The sequence below is a fragment of the Phyllobates terribilis genome, unplaced genomic scaffold (genome assembly GCF_046119375.1).
Source record: "Phyllobates terribilis strain yellow unplaced genomic scaffold, ASM4611937v1 Scaffold_1__5_contigs__length_1240528914, whole genome shotgun sequence".
Lineage (NCBI taxonomy): Eukaryota > Metazoa > Chordata > Amphibia > Anura > Dendrobatidae > Phyllobates > Phyllobates terribilis.
Window position 1 is genome coordinate 959503970 of NW_027362761.1, and position 25444 is coordinate 959529413.

Sequence of the window (25444 nt, forward strand, 5' to 3'; positions counted from 1 at the left end):
ACAGATAGCTTGGGAGTAGGGAATAGTTGTGATTGCAGTCCTTTTAAGGACTAGGTTACAGCATTTCCTACGACTTTTATCAGGCAGGTCTGTGCTCTTAAATAGATAGATTGTGGGAGTAAAGACTAATTGTAATTGGAGTCCTTTTCAGGACTAGGTTACATCAGTTCCTATCAGTTTTTGCCAGGCAGGTCTGTGCCAGTGCTGTGCAAGTTTTTTTCACAGCATTTGGCTGAATCTAGCAAAGCTAATCCTTTTTGGCCTATTGCAGAGTGTGCTAGTCAGTGGAGTAGCCTATCTGTGTTGCAAGATATACCACCTGTGTATAGAATACCAATTTTTTTACTGCACCTAGTGAAGTAAAATCTTTTGGGCATAGCATCATTCTATTAGTCCATCTATACTGACCTCCATCAGGTTGCAAACTGAATATAATTTTTTTCTGCATCTAGCTCTGAAAAAATATTTGGGCTTCTAGCGGTGTGTGGGACTTGGTCTATTAGTCCATCTATACTGACCTCCATCAGGTTGCAAATTAAAAATAATTTTTTTCTGCATCTAGCTCTGAAAAAATATTTGGGCTTCTAGCAGTGTGTGGGACTTGGTCTATTAGTCCATCTATACTGACCTCCATCAGGTTGCAAATTAAAAATAATTTTTTTCTGCATCTAGCTCTGAAAAAATATTTGGGCTTCTAGCAGTGTGTGGGACTTGGTCTATTAGTCCATCTATACTGACCTCCATCAGGTTGCAAATTAAAAATAATTTTTTTCTTCATTTATCTCTGAAAAAATATTTGGGCTTCTAGCAGCGTGTGGGACTTGTTCTATTAGTCCATCTATACTGACCTCCATCAGGTTGCAAATTAAAAATAATTTTTTTCTGCATCTAGCTCTGAAAAAATATTTGGGCTTCTAGCAGTGTGTGGGTCTTGGTCTATTAGTCCATCTATACTGACCTCCATCAGGTTGCAAATTAAAAATAATTTTTTTCTTCATTTATCTCTGAAAAAATATTTGGGCTTCTAGCAGCGTGTGGGACTTGTTCTATTAGTCCATCTATACTGACCTCCATCAGGTTGCAAATTAAAAATAATTTTTTTCTGCATCTAGCTCTGAAAAAATATTTGGGCTTCTAGCAGTGTGTGGGACTTGGTCTATTAGTCCATCTATACTGACCTCCATCAGGTTGCAAATTGAATAAAAAAAATTTCTGCATCTAGCTCTGAAAAAATATTTGGGCTTCTAGCAGTGTGTGGGACTTGGTCTATTAGTCCATCTATACTGACCTCCATCAGGTTGCAAATTGAATAAAAAAATTTTCTGCATCTAGCTCTGAAAAAATATTTGGGCTTCTAGCGGTGTGTGGGACTTGGTCTATTAGTCCATCTATACTGACCTCCATCAGGTTGCAAATTAAAAATAATTTTTTTCTGCATCTAGCTCTGAAAAAATATTTGGGCTTCTAGCAGTGTGTGGGACTTGGTCTATTAGTCCATCTATACTGACCTCCATCAGGTTGCAAATTAAAAATAATTTTTTTCTGCATCTAGCTCTGAAAAAATATTTGGGCTTCTAGCAGTGTGTGGGACTTGGTCTATTAGTCCATCTATACTGACCTCCATCAGGTTGCAAATTAAAAATAATTTTTTTCTTCATTTATCTCTGAAAAAATATTTGGGCTTCTAGCAGCGTGTGGGACTTGTTCTATTAGTCCATCTATACTGACCTCCATCAGGTTGCAAATTAAAAATAATTTTTTTCTGCATCTAGCTCTGAAAAAATATTTGGGCTTCTAGCAGTGTGTGGGACTTGGTCTATTAGTCCATCTATACTGACCTCCATCAGGTTGCAAATTAAAAATAATTTTTTTCTGCATCTAGCTCTGAAAAAATATTTGGGCTTCTAGCGGTGTGTGGGACTTGGTCTATTAGTCCATCTATACTGACCTCCATCAGGTTGCAAATTAAAAATAATTTTTTTCTGCATCTAGCTCTGAAAAAATATTTGGGCTTCTAGCAGTGTGTGGGACTTGGTCTATTAGTCCATCTATACTGACCTCCATCAGGTTGCAAATTAAAAATAATTTTTTTCTGCATCTAGCTCTGAAAAAATATTTGGGCTTCTAGCAGTGTGTGGGACTTGGTCTATTAGTCCATCTATACTGACCTCCATCAGGTTGCAAATTAAAAATAATTTTTTTCTTCATTTATCTCTGAAAAAATATTTGGGCTTCTAGCAGCGTGTGGGACTTGTTCTATTAGTCCATGTATACTGACCTCCATCAGGTTGCAAATTAAAAATAATTTTTTTCTGCATCTAGCCCAGCCAATAGTTTTGGCCTAATACCACAGTTTGGCCACTCAGCTCTGCTCGGTTACCATCCATTGTTTTTTTGTGCAAACAACTCCAGAGTTGTGAATTAGTTAACCACCAAAATGAGTGGAAAAAGGCCTGCTGCTGGTGGAAAGGGGAATAGGCGTGTTGGGAAGGGGAAAAAAGGTTGTGTCCGTGGGGTAGGTGCAGAAGAAAGACCATCTTCCAGCCAAACTAAAATGTCTACTTCTTTTAGCGGACAATGTGATAAGATCCCTTTCTTACGGCCACGCCAATCGCTACAAATTCCAGATGAGGCACAAAAACAGCAGGTGCTTCAACGGATATCAAGTGCTCCTTTAAGTGGGCTCTCCTCCACATCAACTTCAACATCACAAATACTCCAGTCCTCAAAGGTGTCACCCAAATCGCACTTGCTTCCTCACAGCTCCCAAATCTCCAGCTGCCCGTCTGAGTATGAGGTAGAACAGATGGTTGAGTCTGCAGAGCTGTTTACTCATACTATAGCCTGGGAATCAGAGGTCGACTCCAGCGCTTCTGTGAATCCAGACGAGGAAATGATCTGCACTGATGCCCAGAATCTTTATGAGTCGGATCCAGGACCAGACGCAGAAGGTTCTGACCATAATGTAGACCCTCATTCCCAAACTGTAACTCCTGTTGGTGGAGACAATGAGGAAGACGATGATAAGACTCAAATACCTGATTGGAGCGACAACTTTAGTTTTTTGTCAGGGCAGGAACAGGTTGGCTCTGAGGACGATGGGTGTGATAACGCACAGGGTGATGATGATGAGGTCGGAGATCCCACTTACTGTCAACCCACAGTCAGCCAAGAGATGAGGTCAGCAGAGGAGGTGGAGGAAGATGCTAGTGACGACGAGGTCAGGTTGCGCCTTCCTGGACAGAGACGTAGTACTGGAAGCACGTCAACAACTGCATCCTCAAACACAACTCTGCCTCTCACCACAAGTCGTGGTGGCTCTTCAGGTCGCATGGGTGCTAAGCCTTGCATAGCCTGGGCATTTTTTCAGATCGATAAAGATGACCCAACTCGTGTTATCTGTAACATTTGTCAGCAAAAGCTAAGTAGAGGCCAAAAAATACATAGTTTGAGTACTTCATGCATGAATCGGCACATGGACATGAAGCATAAGTTGCAGTGGGAAGCTCAGTGTGCTACAATGCGGCCTAGCCGGCCGGGCCAATCACCGTCTGCCATATCTTGTGCATCCGCGGCCTCTTCATCCTCTGTGACTGGGGGGACAGCAGTCACACCTGTTTTGGGGCGCAGACCTGCCACCTCTTTACCCGCAACAGCCAGCGTGATTGGCAGGTCATCATTTTCTTTGGAGGTGGTAACACCAGCTGGTGTTGAGCGCTGTCCGACATCGATAGCACCACCTTTGGATCAAGGCAACCTAACATGTCCGCCTGCATCTTCCTCACAGACCGGCAGTTTGCCGGGGACACCCTTATCAACCCCGTCTAAGCACAATAGCCAGCCCTCGGTCCCTCAGATGTGGACAAGTAAAAGACCATTTCCTCCTAGCCATGAGAAAGCTAAGAGGTTGAATTTCACCATCTGCAAGCTCTTGGCTACAGAAATGCTGCCTTTCCGCCTGGTGGACACAGAGGATTTTCGAGACCTTATGTCCGTCGCAGTGCCCCAGTACCAGATGCCCAGTCGGCACTACTTCTCAAAGAAAGGTGTGCCTGCGCTCCACCAGCATGTCGCACACAACATCACCGCTTCTTTGAGAAACTCTGTGTGTGACAGGGTGCATTTCACCACAGACACTTGGACGAGTAGGCATGAACAGGGGCGTTACATGTCGCTGACTGGGCACTGGGTAACTATGGTGACAGCAGGACAAGGGGCTGCTGTCCAAGTCTTGCCGTCCCCACGAGTTGTGCGTCAATCCTCTTTATGTCAAAGTTCCTCCACTGCTTCTGCCTCCTCAACCTCCTCTCGGTCTTCCACCTGCACCCAAAGCCTGTCTGGTCATGCCACAAGCTTTCTAACTGCGCAGAAGGGATCCTGCACACCTCCTTACTATGCTGGCAGTAGGGCTCAACGTCATCAGGCGGTTTTTACATTGAAATGTCTGGGAAATGTGAGTCACACAGCTGAGGAGTTGTGGTCAGCTCTGGAGAACCAATTTCATGAATGGTTGTCTCCACTGGACCTGAAACCAGGGAAGGCCGTGTGCGACAATGCTGCAAACCTGGGTGCGGCCCTTCGCCGGGGCAATGTCACACACGTGCCTTGTATGGCTCACGTGTTGAACCTGGTTGTCCAGCAATTTTTAGCCCACTATCCCAGACTAGATGGCCTTCTGCAGAGGGCACGGTCGCTGTGTGCTCACTTCCGCCGTTCGCATCCCGCAGCTCAGCGACTTACATCTCTACAGAAGTCGTTGGGCCTGCCACTTCACCGGCTAAAATGCGATGTGCCTACCCGGTGGAATTCAACTCTGCACATGTTGCAGCGACTGTGGCAGCACCGACAAGCCCTGGTGCAATACGTTCTGACGTATAGCCTGGGCCAACGAGATTCAGAGGTGGGGCAAATCACGCTGGAGGAGTGGTCTCAGATCAGGAACCTATGCACCCTTCTGCACAGTTTTGAAATGGCGACGAAGATGTTTACTGCTGACGATGCCATTATCAGCATGACTATTCCGGTGATTTACATGCTGGAGCACATGTTAAACAGAATTCGGAGTCAGGTGGTGGCACAAGAGGAGGTGGAGGAAGTAGAGGAGGAGGAGTTGTATGCGGAAGGGCTAACATCTGCAAGGTCCAGACGGTCGGCAGCACCAAGGCGGCAGGCATGTGAGGGTGGGGGAGATGGTTTTACCAGGGCGCATGGTAGCAGCCAAACTAGTGAGGAAGGTGCAGGAGCCCAGGAAGAAGTGGAGGACGAACTGATGGAAGACTCATCAGATGAGGGAGACCTTGATCACATTTCTGTTGTGCGAGGTTAGGGGGAGAGGACAGAGGAAGGAAGCATGATTGTTACCTCGCCACCAACACAACAGGGACTTGGTGCTCCTGGATGCGCAACACACATGAGTGCCTTCTTGCTGCACTACCTGCAACATGACCCTCGAATTGTGAGAATTAGAAATAATCCTGACTACTGGGTTGCCACACTGTTAGATCCCCGGTACAAAAGTAAATTTGCAGAAATTATTCCTGCCATAGAAAGGGATGCACGCATGCAGGAGTATCAGCAGAGACTGTTGCAGAATCTTACATGTGCTTTTCCACAAAATACCAGTGGTGCACGTAGTGAATCTCACAGTTCCAACTTGCCAACCGTGGGACCGTCAAGTGTTCAGCACTCAAACCGTAACAGAACCGCAGTATCTGCTGGTAACATCAATTTTGCGGAATCATTTCACCACTTTTTTAGCCCATCCTTTGCAAGGCCACAGGAGACAAGAAGTCTGACACATAGTCAACGCCTAGAGACGATGGTACAGGAGTATCTCCAAGTAAACATTAAAGCCACGACTGTGTCACTGGACCCTTGCTCTTTTTGGGCTTCCAATCTGGATAAATGGCCGGAGCTAGCCACTTACGCCTTGGAGATCTTGTCATGCCCCGCAGCCAGCGTTCTGTCTGAACGTGTGTTCAGCGCTGCTGGTGGTGTGCTGACAGATAAGCGCACGCGGCTCTCCACTGATAATGTAGACAGACTCACGTTCATAAAGATGAACAAATCATGGATCCGAAACGACTTTTCTACCCCTGTGTCATCCTGGGGAGAGTAAAAGCTTGATGATTGGTTAAAATCACCCTACCAACCGTTTTAAGCTTTCAAATTACTAATCAGGTTTATCTGTATCTTGACTGGAAAATAATTTGGGCTTTGTAGCAGTGTGCAGCACTGATCCTATTAGGCCATCTATACTAAAGCTTCACCAGATTTAAAATTAATAATAATTTTTAGCTGCATCTAGCCCGGAAAATAATTTTGGGGCTCCGAGATGCGCAAGACACATAAGTGCCTTCTTGCTGCACTACCTGCAGCATGACCCTCATATTGTCAGAATTCGAAGTAATCATGACTACTGGGTTGCCACACTCTTAGATCCCCCAAACTTTTCAATCAACCTTTTCATTTTAATAAAGACCAAAAAAATGGTCATTTTTGAAATTATAAGCATTAGCAGGTTGTTAGAAACTGAAATCAAACAGTTTTCAACTCAAAACTTTATTCTAGGTGATGTTACATTTTCACATAGGACCCCTTGTTCGAAAGGAGCTTCTGAACTCTCTCGTCCATTGAATTTGTCAGGTTTTGGATGGTTTCTGCTTCAATTGTTTTGCATGAGGACAGAATACCCTCCCAGAGCTGTTGCTTAGATGTGAACTGCCTCCCGCCATCATAGACACTCCTTTTAATGATGCTCCAAAGGTTCTGAATGGGGTACAGGTCAGGGGAGCATGGGGGTCACACCATAAGTTTGTCCCCTTTTATGCCCATATCAGCCAGAGATGCAGATGTTTTATGTGCAGCATGAGATGGTGCATTATCATGCAGAAAAATGATCTTGCTGTGAAATACACGGTTCTTCTTCTTGAACCATGGCAGGAAGTGCTGTTTGAGAAAATCCATACATTATGGAGTTCATCTTTAGCGCCTTCAGGGATCCTAAAGGGGCCGACAATCTCTCTCCCCATGATTCCAGCCCAAAACATTACTCCACCTCCTCCTTGTTGGCGCTGTAGCCGTGTTTGCGTGGGGTGTCCATCAACCAGCCATCCTCCACTCCATCCATCTGGACCATCGAGCGCTGCACGGCACTCATCCGTGAACAAAACAGTTTTGAAATCAGTCTTCATGTAATGTTTGGCCCACTGGAGCCGTTTCTGCTTGTGTGAAGTGGATAGAGGAGGTCGACAGGATGGCGTATGCACAGCTGCAAACCTCTGAAGGACCCTGCATCTTGTTGTTCGGGGGACGTTGGAGGCACAAGCAGCTTCAAAAACTTGTCTGCTGCTATGACAAGGCTTTTTTGCCGCTGCTCTTTCAACCTGACGTAATTGCCTGTAGGAAAGAGTCCCCAATTTGCCCTTATCAGCACACACACGTGTGTACTGTGAATCAGCTACATACTTCTTGATTGCCAAGACACTTCATCCTGATCATCGCACAATGTTGATTGTAGTCATGCCTTGACCTAAACACTCCACAATTTGTTGCTTCTCAGCAGCCGACACATCCTTTTTCTTTCCCATTTTGGCAGAAAATGTAGGCTGCTTAATAATGTGAGACAGCCTTCTTAAGTAGTCTTGCCTTTCATTGGACACACCTGCCAAACTAATTAGCACAGGTGTCTGCAATTGCTTACAGTGATATAAAGAGCCCTGACACACATCACCATCAATGAGTTTAACTGACAAACAAACAAATTCTTCCCTTATCACTCCTAAACACTTTTTGCATAATAATTTGGAACGCAGTGTACATGTGCTTTTCCACAAAACACCAGTGGTTCACGTAGTGAATCTTACAGTTCTAACTTGCCAACCGTGGTCTGTATGGAGTTGTTCAATAAAGGGCCCAAAATTAAGATAACATAGATGGGAGAGGTCTCTATGAATAGGAATTGCTAAGTATTTGATACCCTGTGAGGGCCAGGCAAAGGGAAAGTTGGACTGGATGGAATCCTATATGGATTTGGGGAGGGAGACATCGAGGGCCTCAGACTTCGCTGCATTGATTTTAAAATTTGACCATGTAACAAAGTGATCTATTTCAGCCATAACAGCATGGATGGATATATGTGATTGAGTGATATATACTAGGACATCATCAGCAAATAGAGAGCACTTGTACTCGATGCCTCCCACCTCAATCCACCTAATATTGGGGTTATGGCGAATTGATGAGAGCAGGTGCTCCGTCACTAGGATGTATAAGAGAGGGGACAGAGGACATCCCTGCCTTGTCCCATTGGTGATTGTGAAAGGTGATGAAAATGTTCTGATGCACCCCCTGGGCCTTGGGACACCCGGAGCCGGACCCTTTTTGGTGGATGCTGGTGGTTGTAGTCTTCGTGGCGGCGACCCGGTTCCGTGGCTCAGGGCGGTCAAACCAGTGGCGGAACTATTTATGTGGTTTTGATGTTTAAATGTCCGACTACGCCACCCGTGGATTGCGTTCAGAGTGAACCGCCGCTGCAGGGCAGACCGCTGAGGCTGGTGTTGTGGGTGCAGCAGAGCGTAGCATAACTCCCCACGGGAGGAGTATAGCCTCAGGGCAGTGTATGCGGAGGATGGGGGTGATGGTGCAGGGCAGCAGCAGTAACGACACGGAGTCAGTGATGCAGTCCAGGGCCTTTACTCACAGTTCTTATTATCCAGACCACGTCTGCAGGTAACGGCTGCCCACGTCGTACTGTGCTCACCAGGTGAGGGGCTCAGACAACTCCCAGATAACTTTGGAGCGCTTCACAGGACCCCCTTTGTGTGTCCTTTGTCTGGCCTTTCTTACCAACCCTTCTGTCCGGCTGCCTCGGGCCTCCTCTTGGTAAACTTGGCGCCAGTTTCCCTGACCCTATGTGGTGCCTTCCTAGCGGGTGTAGCGAGGGGCTGCGCCACATAAAATGTCAGAGCCTCCGGTTTCTAGCTGAGGGTCGTTTCCTGCCTCCACTAGTTTCGGGGACCGGTCTCCCCCTTTGGCCTGACCCCTCCACGCAGGTGGATTCGGGCGTGCGGTGGCGACTCACCCGTCCGCACCCCTGGGATTCCTTCATTCCTCGTTCCTGGAGCCTTCTCCGCTCCTCTTCCTTCCTTCTCCCTCTTCCAGGCCTGGGCCTCTGTTACTAGGCCCGCCTCCGGAGCAGAGCTCATGCAGAGCCCCTGCTCCCTGCCACTTCTGCTCAGACTTCTCTGCACTGAACTAAGATGGTGCCCACCTTTTATACTCCCTTCTCAATGCACCCAGGAACTGCTTCCTCCCTGCTCCTGCACTACAGGGTTCCCCTTCCTCAGTGTTCCCTCCCCCCACTCCAGCCAGGGATAGGGACTGTCATGCCCATCTCAGAGGCATATTGGTCGCCCTGCCCCATGGCAATGTGGTGTAATGCATGCAGGTGTCGGGTCCTGATCCACACTCCATCCTTACCTGAGAGTGAAATATCACACCTCTGGGTGAGGTGCAATACCTCTGTAGCAACCGAGCCCTCGGTGCTACAGTTCCATTCATCTTCAGCCTAGGTGACGTATTGTGATACAGGGCCGTGATTTTGGCTATAAAAGGGTCCCCTAGACCCCTACCCCAAGCTTTTTAAGAGAATCATATATGGCGTGCCAGGAGACTCTATGGAATGCTTTCTCAGCATCCAACGAGAGTATCTAATTACAAATTTTTAACTGCATCTAGCCCAGGAAATAATTTGTGCCTAGTAGCAGTGTCTGCTAGTCAGCGGATTATCCCGGCTGTTAAGCAAGCTACACCACCTGTAGTTTAGACACTTAATTTTTTCAAAGGAAATGCTTCGGGACCATGGGATACTCAGTGAAGAGCATCAGGAGGCACCCCAAGGCATAGGGGCTGGGACTGGCAGTAGGATGCCTTGCGGTGGACAGCCGAGCTCGATCCTTATAAAAGCTTTTTAACTGCAGCAGCTTTAGTGGACGCTACTGGAGCTGGAATTACGCGGCTGCTGGCATGAGACTTGCCCTCCAATAGATCCTTGTAAATGGATTTAAAGTGTATTCATTCAAACTAGAGAGACAATTTAAATTAAAAAGCTTAGAGCTGCCTCCACCACAGGGGGGCTCGCTCGACCCACCAGCGGACAGGCACCAGTATTGGGAGAGGGGGGCTGGCCATCAGGGTTCACCGCGGCTCTGGCACAAACCCGGCGACACGGAGGTGGCACGGGCAGGAGCGGACTGGCCGTGTCGGCTTCTCACTTTTTGGATTTTAGAAGGGCATGACATGCCTATATCTGTGTCTCCCCCTCCTTTTACTCCTCCACCTCTTTTATTTTCGCATGACTATATGTACTTGTCACTTTTCCATGTGTTAGTTATGTCTTCTGAGCAGTTTGTCAGCTTTTGGACACCTTTGAAGGTGTTTTCTATGTGTTTCTATGTGTTTTTGTTTGCCTGCCATTGGTTTTAACGGTGTTCGAAGGTGTTCGACGAACAGTTCGACGAACAGTTCGGCGAACACACGGGTGTTCGACGAACCGAACCGAACTCGAACACTACGGGGGTGGCTCAACACTACTCAGCTCACCTCATGCACGTCACTGACAGCGTGGGAAAATTCTCCTGCACTCAGCGCTTCAGCGTGAGAATTCTCCCACGCTGTCAGTGACGTGCATGAGGTGAGCTGAGATCATTGGACATGAACTCACCTCATGCACGTCACTGACAGCGTGGGAAAATTCTCACACTGAAGCGCTGAGTGCAGGAGAATTTTCCCACGCTGTCAGTGACGTGCATGAGGTGAACTGAGTTCATTGGACATGAGCTCACCTCATGCACTTCACTGACAGCGTGGGAGAATTCTCCTGCACTCAGCGCTTCAGCGTGAGAATTTTCGCACGCTGTCAGTGACATGCATGAGGTGAGTTCATGTCCAATGATCTCAGCTCACCTCATGCACGTCACTGACAGCGTGGGAAAATTCTCCTGCACTCAGCGCTTCAGCGTGAGAATTCTCCCACGCTGAAGCGCTGAGTGCAGGAGAATTTTCCCACGCTGTCAGTGACGTGCATGAGGTGAGCCGAGGTCATTGGACATGACCTCGGCTCATCTGGATGCCGTCACAGCGAGACACTGAGGAGCGAAGCAAGCCTGCTCTTCTCAGTCTCTGCGGGTTGACAGGCTGGATGGCAGCGTTCTGCTGCGGTCCAGCCTGTCATCTCGATGTAGCAGAGCTGGAGCTGTCCTGGGAACCATCGAAAGGTAAGGATGATGTTGGTTTATTATTTTATTTTTATTGCAGGAGATCGTTGGCTTCAGCTGGAATGGGCGTGACGGTAAGTATGGTTTAATTTAGAACAATAAAGAATTATGTTTATTTCAATTAAAGGACTTTATTCTGGGTGTTTGTGTTTTTTTTAACTTTCACTATGGGGTTAGTAATGGGGGTGTCTTATAGACGCCTCTCCATTACTAACCTGGGCTTGATGTCAGCTGGCATTATAAGCTGACATCAACCCCAGCCCTATTACCCCACTGCCACCGCTACAGGGCAGTGGGAAGAGCGAGGCTAAGTGCCAGAATTGGCGCATCCTATGGATGCGCCATTTCTGGGGCGGCTGACGGCTGGTGTTTCTAGCCTGGGAGGGGGCCAATATTCATGGCACCCTTCCTGAGCTATTAATATCAGCCCCCAGCTGTCTGCCTAGCCTTTGCTAGCTATTAAAATAGGGGGGACCCCACGGCATTTTTTTGGGGGGTCCCCCATTTTAATAGCTAGTAAAGGCTAGGTATTCAGCTGGGGGCTGATATTAGTAGCCTGGGAAGCTCCGTGGGTATTACCCCCTCCCCAGGCTTCAAACATCTGCCCCAGCTGTCTGCTTAACCTCCGCTAGAGACTAAAATTACGGGGAACCCCACGCTAATTTTTTTTTACTAAATCCTTTATTTTAACACTAAATGACAAGTACAGTAATCAACACTATAACTGTACTTATTATATATCTGACTGACATGTTTCTATCTATCTAATCTGTGTGTGATGCTCTATCTTTCTGTTCTAAATTATCGAGTACAGATGCTGAATTGCCGGCCGGCTTTTTTAAAGAGACGGTGCATGAAAACACTAATATTTTTTTTAATAAATCCTTTACACTAAATGACAAGTACAGTAAGCAACACTGTCACTGTACTTCTTATATGTGTGACTGACATGTTTCTATCTATCTAATCTATGTGTGATGCTCTATTCCTTCTTGTCTAAATTGTCGGGTACCGGCATATGCCGCTGCTGAATTTGCCGGCCGGCTTTTTTAAAGAGAGTGTCTTCTGAGCAGTTTGTCAGCTTTTGGACACCTTTGAAGGTGTTTTCTATGTGTTTTTGTTTGCCTGCCATTGGTTTTAACGGTGTTCGACAGTGTTCTAAGGTGTTCGACGAACAGTTCGACGAACAGTTCCTCGAACATCCCGGTGTTCGACGAACCGAACCGAACCTGAACACTATGGGGGTGGCTCAACACTAATTATAACAGTGATTGCAGTAGAAACAATGAATTAGGAAAGCAGTCAGATAACACTGTTCTACAGCCAAATTGGTTCAGAGACAAAATCAGTTGATCTTAACTAATTTTATGGTGCTGAAAATGAATATGATGCTTAAATTTACTGATTGGCTCTAATTTTCAAGATCCAGAGGAGGTTTTAATTACTTATGACGCCTCAAGGGATGACAAAATTTATTTTGGATGCTTTTAATCCGCAAGATCTGGCTGCTGCCAAACAAGCTCCTTAACGTTAGCGTAGCTCTGACCTTTTACTATGACTGCAGCCAGACACAACTTGTGATAATTGATGAAGGATTCATGATTGCAGCTTTAGAGAAAAAAATCCTATTTTATATGGATAGACCTGTTGTTTCTGTAGTATTAAATGATCTGAGCCACCTAATTTCTGTCTGAATATCCCAAATAATGCTATTGGTTTTTTAGTATCTGATATTATATACTGCTCACTATTTGGGCAAAAGTATTGGGATACAAGTCTTAATCATTGAATTCAGGTTTCAATTCTGTTCCATTGTCACAGATCTATAAAATCCAGCACCTAGGCATGCAGTCTTCCTCTACATACATTGTGGAAGAATGGCTTTTTCTAAAAGAGCTCACTGAAATCTGAGAGCTTCATGAAATCTCTACTCTTCTAAATATTCCATGATCATCTGTAAATGAAAAATCATAGTGTTTTGGAACCAAAGAAACTCAGCCATAGTGTGGCAGACTACATAAAGGTACAGAGCTGGGTCATCGAGTGCTGAGGCCCATAGTACATAGGTGTCACCAATTATCTGCTATCTCAATAACTGCAGAGTTACAAACCTCCTCTTGCATTGACATCAGTACAAAATAGGGCTGTGGAGTCGGAGTCGTGGAGTCGGAGTCGGAGTCCATTTTGGTGGAGTTGGAGTCGGTATAAAATGGACCGACTCCAACTCCTAAAATATATAATAAATTGGGTACAGTAGTTCAATGCAGTTTGTGGGGAATATTTTTTTCAGAAGAATTTGGGAAAGTTAAATGTCCTATTAATGTCTTTCCTATTCCTGATCTAAGGGTCTAGACATTTAGCTGAGATGAATCTGTGCTACAGTAAATTTATCACTTAAACATGAGCCATGTACAGTACAGACCAAAAGTTTGGACACGCCTTCTCATTTAAAGATTTTTCTGTATTTTCATGACTATGAAAGTTGTACATTCAGACTGAAGGCATCAAAACTATGAATTAACACATGTGGAATTATATACTTAACAAAAAAGTGTGAAACAACTGAAAATATGTCTTATATTCTAGGTTCTTCAAAGTAGTCACCTTTGGCTTTGATGACTGCTTTGCACACTCTTGGCATTCTCTTGATGAGCTTCAAGAGGTAGTCACCGGAAATGGTTTTCACATCACAGGTGTGCCCTGTCAGGTTTAATAAGTGGGATTTCTTGCCTTATAAATGGAGTTGGGACCATCAGTTGTGTTGTGCAGAAGTCTAGTGGATACACAGCTTATAGTCCTACTGAAAAGACTGTTAGAATTTATATTATGGCAAGAAAAAAGCAGCTAAGTAAAGAAAAACAAGTGGCCATCATTACTTTAAGAAATGAAGGTCAGTCAGTCCGAAAAATTGGGAAAACTTTGAAAGTGTCCCCAAGTGCAGTTGCAAAAACCATCAAGCGCTACAAAGAAACTGGCTCACATGAAGACCGCCCCAGGAAAGGAAGACCAAGAGTCACCTCTGCTTCTGAGGATAAGTTTATCTGAGTCACCAGCCTCAGAAATCGCAGGTTAACAGCAGCTCAGATTAGAGACCAGGTCAATGCCACACAGAGTTCTAGCAGCAGACAAATCTCTACAACAACTGTTAAGAGGAGACTTTGTGCAGCAGGCCTTCATGGTAAAATAGCTGCTAGGAAACCACTGCTAAGGACAGGCAACAAGCAAAAGAGACTTGTTTGGGCTAAAGAACACAAGGAATGGACATTAGACCAGTGGAAATCTGTGCTTTGGTCTGATGAGTCCAAATTTGAGATCTTTGGTTCCAACCACCGCGTCTTTGTGCGACGCAACAAAGCTGAACGGATGGACTCAACATGCCTTGTTCCCACCGTGAAGCATGGAGGAGGAGGTGTGATGGTGTGGGGGTGATTTGGGGATTTATTCAAAATTGAAGGCATACTGAACCAGCATGGCTACCACAGCATCTTGCAGCGGCATGCAATTCCATCCGGTTTGCATTTAGTTAGACCATCATTTATTTTTTAACAGGACAATGAGCCCAAACACACCACCAGGCTCTGTAAGTGCTATTTGCTAAGAAGGAGAGTGATGGGGTGCTACACCAGATGACCTGACCTCCACAATCACCAGACCTGAACCCAATCGAGATGGTTTGGGGTGAGCTGGACCGCAGAGTGAAGGCAAAAGGGCCAACAAGTGCTAAGCATCTCTGGGAACTCCTTCAAGATTGTTGGAAGCCCATTTCTGGTGACTACCTCTTGAACTTCATCAAGAGAATGCCAAGAGTGTGCAAAGCAGTCATCAAAGCAAAAGGTGGCTACTTTGAAGAACCTAGAATATAAGATATATTTTATGTTGTTTCACACTTTTTTGTTAAGTATATAATTCCACATGTGTTAATTCATAGTTTTGATGCCTTCAGTGTGAATGTACAATTTTCATAGTCATGAAAATACAGAAAAATCTTTAAATGAGAAGGTGTGTCCAAACTTTTGGTCTGTTCTGTATGAGGGAGTCTGTAGCATCGGCGTCACGCCGTTCCCCTCACCGCCGCGGTCCAGGTCTGGCATCTTCCCGCTCCCCTGCTGCTGTGGCGTGCACCGCGCGCAGCTTCCTGGGCACTGTGCTTAGGGCGCGCTCCCTCCCTCTTAAAGGGGCACCGCACGCCATCCTATAGAGTCCCCGGCCAATGGGCGGAGGACTTCCCCTATTTACGGCACCTGGAGGTGCCTGTGCAAGGTTGTTGTTCCGTGTGCTTAACACTTGCTCCAGCCCTCAGGTCCCGCTGCCTGTCAGTCCTGCCTGCCAGTCTGTCTGTCAGTCCAGCCTGCCAGCCTGTCTAACAGTTCTGTTCTCCAGTCTGTCTACAGTTGTGCCCGCCAGCCTGCTTACCTGGAGCACCTGTCTGTAACCTGCCATGCCCACCAGTCTGCCTACCTGGAGAACCTGCCTGTTACCTGTCATGCCCGCTAGCCAATCTAACCGGAGCACCTGCCAGTTACCTGCCATGCCCACCTGCTCGCCTACCCGGAGCACCCATCTGGTTATCTGCTGAACCAGCCTGCTTATCTACCCGGTTCACCCTTCAGCCTTCCTGCCGCGCTCATCCGCTGTACCGGTCAGTTCCTGCCATCTGACCCGTGGGAGTCACCTGCTCTCAAACAAGGTCGGTCCCAGGCTGGCACCTGGTCCACCTGCCCGGTTCCAGTGTCATGGAAATTGAGGAGTCGGAGTCGGAGGTTTGGCTTACCGACTCCACAGTCCTGGTACAAAAGCTGTGTGACAGGAGCTTCATGGCGTGGGTTTCCATGTATATAAGCCTTACATCACCAAGCACAATGCTGAGTGCTTGATGTGGTGATGTAAAGTACTGGACTCTGCAACAGTGGAAACATGTTCTGTGGAGTTATTAATCACACATCACTATCTGGCAGACTGATGGATGAGTCTGACCACATTGTGCCAGCTGTAAAGGTTGGCGGAGGAGAGATGATTTGCTGCAGTTGTTTTTCAGGGTTTAGCCTAAGTCCATTAGTTTCAGTGAAGATAAATCCTAATGCATTACCAGATATATTGGGCAGTTGTATACTTCCAAATTTATGTGAACAGTTTCGAGAAAGCCCTCTTCTCTTCCAGTATGACCATGCCCCTGTGCCCAATCAAGCTCCATAAAGGTTGGGTGAGTTTACTGTGGAAGAACTTGAATGGTAGCACGGAATTGTATCCTCAGCCCCATCAAACACCTTTGAGATGATCTAGAACAGAGATTACAAACCAGGTCCTCTTGTTCAACATCAGTGTCTGACGTTACAAATGCTCTTCTGGATGAATGGGCAAAAAGTCTCACAAACACTCCAAATCTTGTAAAAAATCCTTCCTAGAAGAATGTAAGTCATTTTAATTTCAAAGGGGAGACTACCTCTATATTATTGTCTATGAATTTAGAATGGGGTGTCATAGTAGTTCATGTAGGCGTAATGTGTCCCTATTCTTTTGTCCAGATGGTGTATAAAATAGGCTTCAACTTCAGATACTTTCAAACAGTTTGGTCCAGAATATCAAGAATTAGACAATCCACATGTTCTTGAAACTATTAATTGTTCATTCTAATTGCTTTTCTTAGCTTGCTGTACTTTTTAGCACTATCTAACCTTTATTTCTCTAGTTAAATCATTCTATGGAACCATTTATCCAAATCAAGCTTGAAGTTTAACTGCACTATCAGGTGACAGCTCAAGGGCCATTATAAACCTGTGTGTGATATCACAGCTAAGTTATGTCGCCCCAACCAATAACATCTGCTGAGCTGTTCTACCATGTGTCAAATTTGGAATATTTCCACAAGCATCTGTTAATACTTGACAATTCAATTTTTTGTGTCACAACTTGTAAATCATGAATGACTTACTGTAAATGGAAACAATATTATGTATCAGATCAATTCATAAATGGAGCCATTAGTTTCTCCAGGTTTTGATCATTGAAATCTGTTACATTGTTTCCGTAAATAACTTTTTCCATTGTAAGTTTTAAAATATTTTTAGTGTCATTTACGAGCAATTGTTATACATTGCATAGCATGTGTGTCATGGTATTGCAATGCTAAGTGCAATATACATGAAAGTGGCTAATTAAAGTCATATTCTTCTTTGTGGCTTTTTATCAGACTGACAGTCCGTTGCGGCATATCTAAATGAAACTTTGGTTTCATTATAATTAGAGACCCTTACATATTTTCTGACACATTATTACATATTGGAACCATTGCCTGCTAATGGGAGCTTGATGGCAGACATATGCAGCTGTACAGACCCATATAGACTTTCATATTCAAAGTAGTGGTACCCCTCAAAATGTCATTCCTGCACTTATTTTATATTAAATAGGACCTGTCACCACTTTTGAGATGTCTGTTTCAGTGAATACTTGGATTGCCCATGAAACAACAACTCTATGGCATATTTTCATAGAACTGCATTGTGCTTTTCTTCTTTTTCTTACTGACTTCATTTTGTGGAAAGATACTGGCCAATTCCATATGTGAATGTTATATTTTAATCAGTCTTCTTAAAGGTTTTGAGCAAATTGTATAACCATGTTAGATGTCATGTTATAGTACTGCTCCCAAAGCACCCCATCTCATGTAACCATTCAAAGTTAGAGTGAAATTAAATGATGAAGTGTAGCAAAAATGGAAATAGTATTGCGTTTAATGGAAGCTGTGTAAGGGCACATTCAGACAGCTGTACAAATCAGACCGAGATCAGAACACAGTGCACAGACTGGCCAGCAGCTCTCTTGATCTGACCTGAGTGTGATAGCTTCATGTGTTTTTATGCAGCCATCACGCTGAGGTCGGGAGATCTGCCGGCCAGTCCATGTACTGCATTCTGATCTTGGTCCAATTTATACGGCCGCCTGACTGCGCCTTAAATCTGTAGGCAGTAACCTTTCACAAGTGGAGGCTGCAAGTTGCTATATACAGTGGCATGTCAAATTTTGGGCGCCCCTGGTCAAAATTACTGTTATTATGAACAGATAAGTAAGTTGAATATGAAATGATTTCTAAAAGGCCTAAAATTAAAGATGACACATTTCCTTTGCATTCTAGGCCAAATATATACAGTCATGGCCAAAAGTATTGAGAATGAGACAAATAGTATTTTTTCCAAAGTTTACTGCTTCATTTTTTGTAATGGCAATTTGCATATACTCCTGAATGTCAAAGAGTGATCAGCTTAACAGCAATTACTGTACTTGCAAAGTCAATAGTTGCCCAGAAAATGAACTTTAACCCCCAAAACACATTTGAACATCATTGCAGTCCTGCCTTAAAAGGAGCAGCTAACATCGTTTTAGTGATTGATCCATTAACACAGGTGTGGGTGTTGATGAGGACAGGGCTGGCGATCAATCAGTCATGATTAAATAAGAATGACATCACTGGACACTTTAAAAGGAGGCTGGTTCTTGGTATCATTGTTTCTCTTCAGTTAACCATGGTTATCTCTAAAGAAACACGTGCAACCATCATTGCACTGCACAAAAATGGCCTAACAGGGAAGAGTATCGCAGCTACAAAGATTGCACCTCAGTCAACAATCTATCGCATCATCAAGAACTTCAAGGAGAGAGCTTCCATTGTTGTCAAAAAGGCTCCAGGGCGCCCAAGAAAGACCAGCAAGCGCCAGGACCGTATCTTAAAACTGTTTCAGCTGCGGGATCGGACTACCAGCAGTGCCGAGCTTGCTCAGGAATGGCAGCAGGCTGGTGTGAGTGCTTCTGCATGCACTGTGAGGCGGAGACTCTTTGAGCAAGGGCTGGTTTCAAGGAGGGCAGCAAAGAAGCCACTTCTCTCCAGAAAAAACATCAGGGACCGACTGATATTCTGCAAAAGGTACAGGGAGTGGACTGCTGAGGACTGGGGCAAAGTCATTTTCTCTGATGAATCCCCTTTTCGATTGTTTGGGACATCTGGAAAACAGCTTATTCGGAGAAGAAGAGGTGAGCGCTACCACCAGTCTTGTCTCATGCCAACTGTAAAGCATCCTGAAACCATTCATGTGTGGGGTTGCTTCTCAGCCAAGGGAATCGGCTCACTCACAGTCTTGCCTAAAAACACAGCCATGAATAAAGAATGGTACCAGAATGTCCTCCAAGAGCAACTTCTCCCAACCGTCCAAGAGCAGTTTGGCACCCAACAATGCCTTTTCCAGCATGATGGAGCACCTTGCCATAAAGCAAAGGTGATAACTAAATGGCTCATGGAACAAAACATAGAGATTTTGGGTCCATGGCCTGGAAACTCCCCAGATCTTAATCCCATTGAGAACTTGTGGTCAATCATCAAGAGACGGGTGGACAAACAAAAACCAACAAATTCTAGCAAAATGCAAGCATTGATTATGCAAGAATGGACTGCTATCAGTCAGGATTTGGTCCAAACGTTGATTGAGAGCATGCCAGGGAGAATTACAGAGGTCTTGAAGAAGAAGGGGCAAACCTGCAAATATTGACTTGCTGCATTAACTCATTCTAACTGTCAATATAACCTATTGGTACTCATAATATGATTGCAATTATATTTCTGTATGTGATATAAACATCAGACAAACACTAATAAAAACCAGAGGCCAGCAGATCATGTGAAAATATAATTTTGGTGTCATTCTCAAAACTTTTGGCCATGACTGTATATACTTTCATCCTTTACATTTTTAAAATTACAAAAAGGAAAATGGGCCAATGCAAAAGTTTGGGCACCCTTGGAGATTTGTATGCTCTGATAACTTTGACCAAGAATTCAGACCTTAATTAGCCTGTTAGGGTTAATGCTTGTTCACTATCATTGTTAAAAAAGGCCAGGTGATGCAAATTTTCCAGCTTTATAAAAACCCAGCCTCCTCTAACCTTGTGCCAAAAATAACAGCCATGGGTTCTTCTAAGCAGCTGCCTAGCACTCTGAAAATGAAAATGGTGGAGGCTCACAAAGCAGGTGAAGGCTATAAGAAGATAAAAAATTTTCAAGTTGCCCTTTTTTTCAGTTTCAAATGTAATTAAGAAGCGGCAGTTAACAGGAACAGCGGAGGTCAAGATAAGGTCTGGAAGACCAAGCAATATTTCAATAAGAGCTGCTTGTAGGACTGCTAGAGAGGTAAATCAGAACCCCCGCTTGATTGCAAAAGACCTTCAGAAAGATTTAGCAGACTCTGGAGTTGTGGTACAATGTTCCACTGTTCAGAGACACCTGCACAAATATGGCCTTCATGGAGTAATCATCAGAAGAAAACCTCTCCTGTGTCCTCACCATAAAAATCAGCTTCAGAAGTATGCAAAGGAACATATAAACATGCCTGATGTATTTTAGAAACAAGTCCTGCGGACCGATGAGGATAAAATAGAACTGTTTGGCCACAATGATCAAAGGTATGTGTGGAGAAAAAAAGAGCACAGATTTCAGGAAAAGAACATCTCACCAACCATTAAGCATGGGGGTGGATCAATCATGCTTTGGGGTTGTGTTGCAGCCAATGGCATGGGGAACATTTCACAGGTAGAGGGAAGAATGGATCGAATTAAATGTCAACAAATTCTTGAAGATTTGATGAACATAGCACCATCTGTTAAACGTTGATCCTGAACACACGTCAAAACCCACAATAGACTACCTCAAAAGGCGCAAGCTGAAGGTTTTACAATGGCCCTTATAGTCCTCAAACAAGAATTGAAAGACTCTTGGCTGGCTACAAAACGTGTTTACAAGCTGTGATACATTCAAAAGGGTTGCTACTAGGTACTAACCATGCAAGGTGCCAAAACTTTTGCATCGGCCCATTTTCCTTTTTGGAATTTTAAAAATATAAAAGATGAAAATATATACTGTATACTATATATTTTTTTTTCCTAAAATACAAAGGAAATGTGTCATCTTTAACTGTAGGCCTTTGAGAGATCATTTCATCTTCAACTTGCTTAACTGTTCACAACTGTCATTTTGACAAGGGGTGCCCAAACTTTTACATTCCACTGTATCTTTTTTTACTAAACAATGGAATTCACCTGGATATAACAATTTTACAGCATCTTTTTTAATGTTTTCCATCAGACAATTTGGTATTACTATTTCTTCTTGTTAAATTAATCTGTCACCAGGTTTTTGCCACCTAATCTGACAGCAGAATAATGAAGAGACAAAGACCCTGATTCTATCAATGTTTCACTTACTGGGCTGCTTGCCCAGTAAGATAAAATCACAGTTTTATCAGCAGGAGATTATCACTACAGTATATGAATAGTAAACCTGCTGCCAGATAATCCTCCATATTCATGAGCTCTGAATAATCCTCCACTACTGATTGTCAGTTTTCTGCCTATACACAGTGTACACAGAAAGCTACCTATCAGTGATGTGGGTGGGTTTGGAGACACAAGGGTCAGTGGGTGCTCTCATCCGCTGGCCTGGCTGTCTTTAGAAAGACCGAATGGATCAGGGCTCATCCCACTGAATGCCAGCATGCCTTCCCCGTGGGCAGAATACTACTCAGATAACACAGGGTGAGGGTAACACACTACGGTAATAATTTATTGGATCACCAACAGTCAACAACATATAGTACAGTCCCAGCAAATAAACAAGATGGTGCGAGTCTCACCCTTCCGCTGACTCCCCGGAAATTAGAACATCTGCAACTTCGAGGCTTCCATGGCCATCTACCCCAACCAGTGGCACCCTGCTTTTGGTGGGCACCCACAGAGAGGAGGTAGCGGCAAGATTAGGAAGCTGACAGAGTACATTGAGGTATGTGGCCAGGTGACTTGATTGGCCCAACCTGGGTTCTCCAAATGTCTTTGAGGGTTCAGTGATGGTCAAAGGAGCAGATTTGTATTCCTCCAGTTGGTGACATGGCATTTATCCTAAGTCATATGACAAGACTCTTTAAAGGGTCAATATTGACTTTTAGGATTGTTACTTCCTATAGGTGGCACTAGAGTTCTAGTCCTCTTCCTCTCTGAAGAGACAATTTGCATATTTCCCAGAGGAGCATTGTGGCTCAAAAGACTCCTCAACTTGACATGCTTAACATGTCACTCTGCACAAGGAGAAACGTTACCCTTTGGATACCGGTCTGACGCCTCTCACACAGCCAAACCATATCTCACACTTTGCACTGATGAGGGGCAGTACTCTGAAACACAATGTCTGCAAATTGAGATTATGGTTCTGGCTTTTATCCTAAGTCATATGACAAGGCTCGTTAAAGGATCAATATTGACTTTTAGGATTTCTGCTATGTATAGGTGGCACTACAGTTCTAGTCCTCTTCCTCTTTGAAGAGAAAATTTGCATATGGAAGAAGAGAACTGACACTGACAGGGTGGGAAAATTCTCCTGCGCTTGCCGTGAGTGCAGGAGAATTCTCTCACGCTCACCGCAAGGGCAGGAGAATTTTCCCACGCTGTCAGTGACGTGCATGAGGTGAGCTGAGTTCATTGGACATGAACTTGGCTCATCTGGATGCCGTCACAGCCAGACACTGAGGAGCGCAAGCATGCCTGCGCTTCTCAGTGTCTGCGGCATGGCAAGCTGGATGGCAGCTTTCGGCTGCGATCCAGCCTGTCATGTGAATGTAGCAGAGCTGGAGCCATCCTGGGAACCATGGAAAGGTAAGGATGAGGTTGGTTTATTATTTTATTTTTATTGCAGGAGATAGTTGGCTTCAGCTGGAATGGGCGTGATGGTAAGTATTGTTTAATTTATAACATTAAAGAATTGTGTGTTTATTTCAATTAAAGGACTTTATTCTGGGTGTTTGTGTTTTTTTTTAACTTTGACTATGGGGTTAGTAATGGGGGTGTCTTATAGACGCCTCTCCATTACTAACCTGCGCTTGATGTCAGCTGGCATTATAAGCTGACATCAACCCCAGCCCTATTACCCCCAGCCCTAATACCGCTACAGGGCAGTTGGAAGAGCGAGGCTAAGTGCCAGAATTGGCGCATCCTATGGATGCGCCATTTCTGGGGCGGCTGACGGCTGGTGTTTCTAGCCTGGGAGGGGGCCAATATTCATGGTACCCTTCCTGGGCTATTAATATCAGCCCCCAGCTGTCTGCCTAGCCTTTGCTAGCTATTAAAATAGGGGGGACCCCACGTAATTTTTTTTTGGGGTCCCCCATCTTAATAGCTGGTAAAGGCTAGGTATTCAGCTGGGGGCTGATATTAGTAGCCTGGGAAGCTCCGTGGGTATTACCCCCTTCCCAGGCTTCAAACATCTGCCCCAGCAGTCTGCTTAACCTCCGCTAGAGACTAAAATTGCGGGGAACCCTACGCCAATTTTTTTTTTAATAAATCCTTCATTTTAACACTAAATGACAAGTACAGTAACCAATACTGTCACTCTACTTATTATATATGTTACTGACATGTTTCTATCTAATCTATGTGTGATGCTCTATTCTTTCCGTTCTAAATTGTCGGGTACCGGTGTATGCCGCTGATGAATTGCCGGCTTTTCATGTTTCACTGTGAGCACTGTTCCCATCGATTTGGGCAATCACTGTAATGCCACAACCACCATGGCTGTGACATTACAGTGAGTGGCAGACAATCCCTGCATGATTGGTGCTCTAAATAGCGCCAAACATGCAGGACGGGGACCCGAGCTCCCGCCCGAGCATCTTGAAAGTACTCGGCGAGCTCCGAGCATCTCGAGTACTGAGATGCTCGGGCGAGTACCGAGCAGTGGCGAGCATGCTCGCTCATCACTAAATATTACCAATATAATGAAACAAATAGCTTTCAAGCAAAGGATCTGGACACAGAAGAATAAACCAGTTTATAGGATTCAAAGAGAAAAAAAAGCTTTTGAACTTACAAACTACATTTTTCTTATAGACAAGAATTAACCTGAGCAACGGAAACCACACCCAAGGTATATTTTACATGAAACAAAACTGAATGTTAGTACACCTAACTTGCAATTTCCATAAAGCTTTAATGATCTATTGTGAATTTATTCTATTACAGTATCAAAGTTGGTGGCCTATTTGGATGGAAAATAATGGATAACTTCAGATTTCCTTTTTGCCAAAAAATGTATCAGATGATGTGTTGGAACAAGAATACAGGAAAGTAATAAAATGTGACTAAAGATATTCTTGGCTAAGTGTAAATGTCTTGGAGAGCAGCACCAGGATGTGTTTAACATACTCAATTAGCCATAGAGCTGTGGTAATGTGATAGCTATAACACGCATGTTTTCTAAGGAACACCATTGATGGAATAATAAATACCTTTATTAGGCCACGGCCCCCCTATCAGTATTTGGTCAGTATTCGGTCAGTATTTTTTCTCAGGAGTGGGAGTCCAAACCAGGAGTGGGTGATAAATGCAGAATTGGTGACTTGTTTCTGTTATACCTTTTCTCTGATTGTTCCACTTCTGGTTTTGGCTCCCAATCCTGAGAAAAAATACTGACCGAATACTGATAGTGGGGCCGTGGCCTTAATCTGATACATACTATGTTTAGTTCTCTTATTTGTGCTTTCCTCATTTACTTTGTCCTTTAACTTCAATAACTTTATATATAGGGCAAACTAGTGAATTCTATTTACCTAAGGACTTTCCAGTTTATTATTACTCACAGTTTTGTTGACCTTTTATACTATTTGTAGTATTTGTCATATAGCTTTATAAATATCTGATATCTGTATGAAAGCTATCTTATATTTATGGCCAGCTTAGAAGTCACTATACTACTACTACAGGATTGTGTACCGCCATAAAACTATTATACTATACAACTATTATATCCTGGCTTTATTTGATGTAGTCTTCATTATAGAATCAATTTTACTGGAAGATGAAAAGGCTTATACAAAAAGTAGAATAAAGCAGAAAGAAGATACTAGTATAAAGATAATGTGTGCAATGAAAATTTACCCCTAAACCCAGATGGGTTTTAAACTAGTTTTAAACTGTCTTTTTTTCTAACTGAAAGCCTAAACTGAGGGGAAATATATAGTACCTTTCCTTGCATGTATTCCTATATCAAAATTTTCATTGCTAATCTTTGCAAAAGTCTAATTCTTTCTGTCCTTAAGAAATGTACAGGTGGCTCTAAGATATGTTTGATTACACTTATACAC

The 25444-nt window shown here is 44.2% G+C and overlaps 1 long non-coding RNA gene across 1 annotated transcript in view; it reads left to right on the top strand.

Moving 5' to 3' along the window:
• LOC141172116 (uncharacterized) overlaps positions 1–24524 on the top strand; it is a 57301-nt gene extending 32777 nt beyond the window's left edge. The window contains exons 3-4 of the long non-coding RNA XR_012252423.1: positions 24192–24228; positions 24324–24524. This is a non-coding gene — a long non-coding RNA (uncharacterized lncRNA). The remainder of the gene's footprint in view (positions 1–24191; positions 24229–24323) is intronic.
• Positions 24525–25444: the final 920 nt, after the last annotated feature.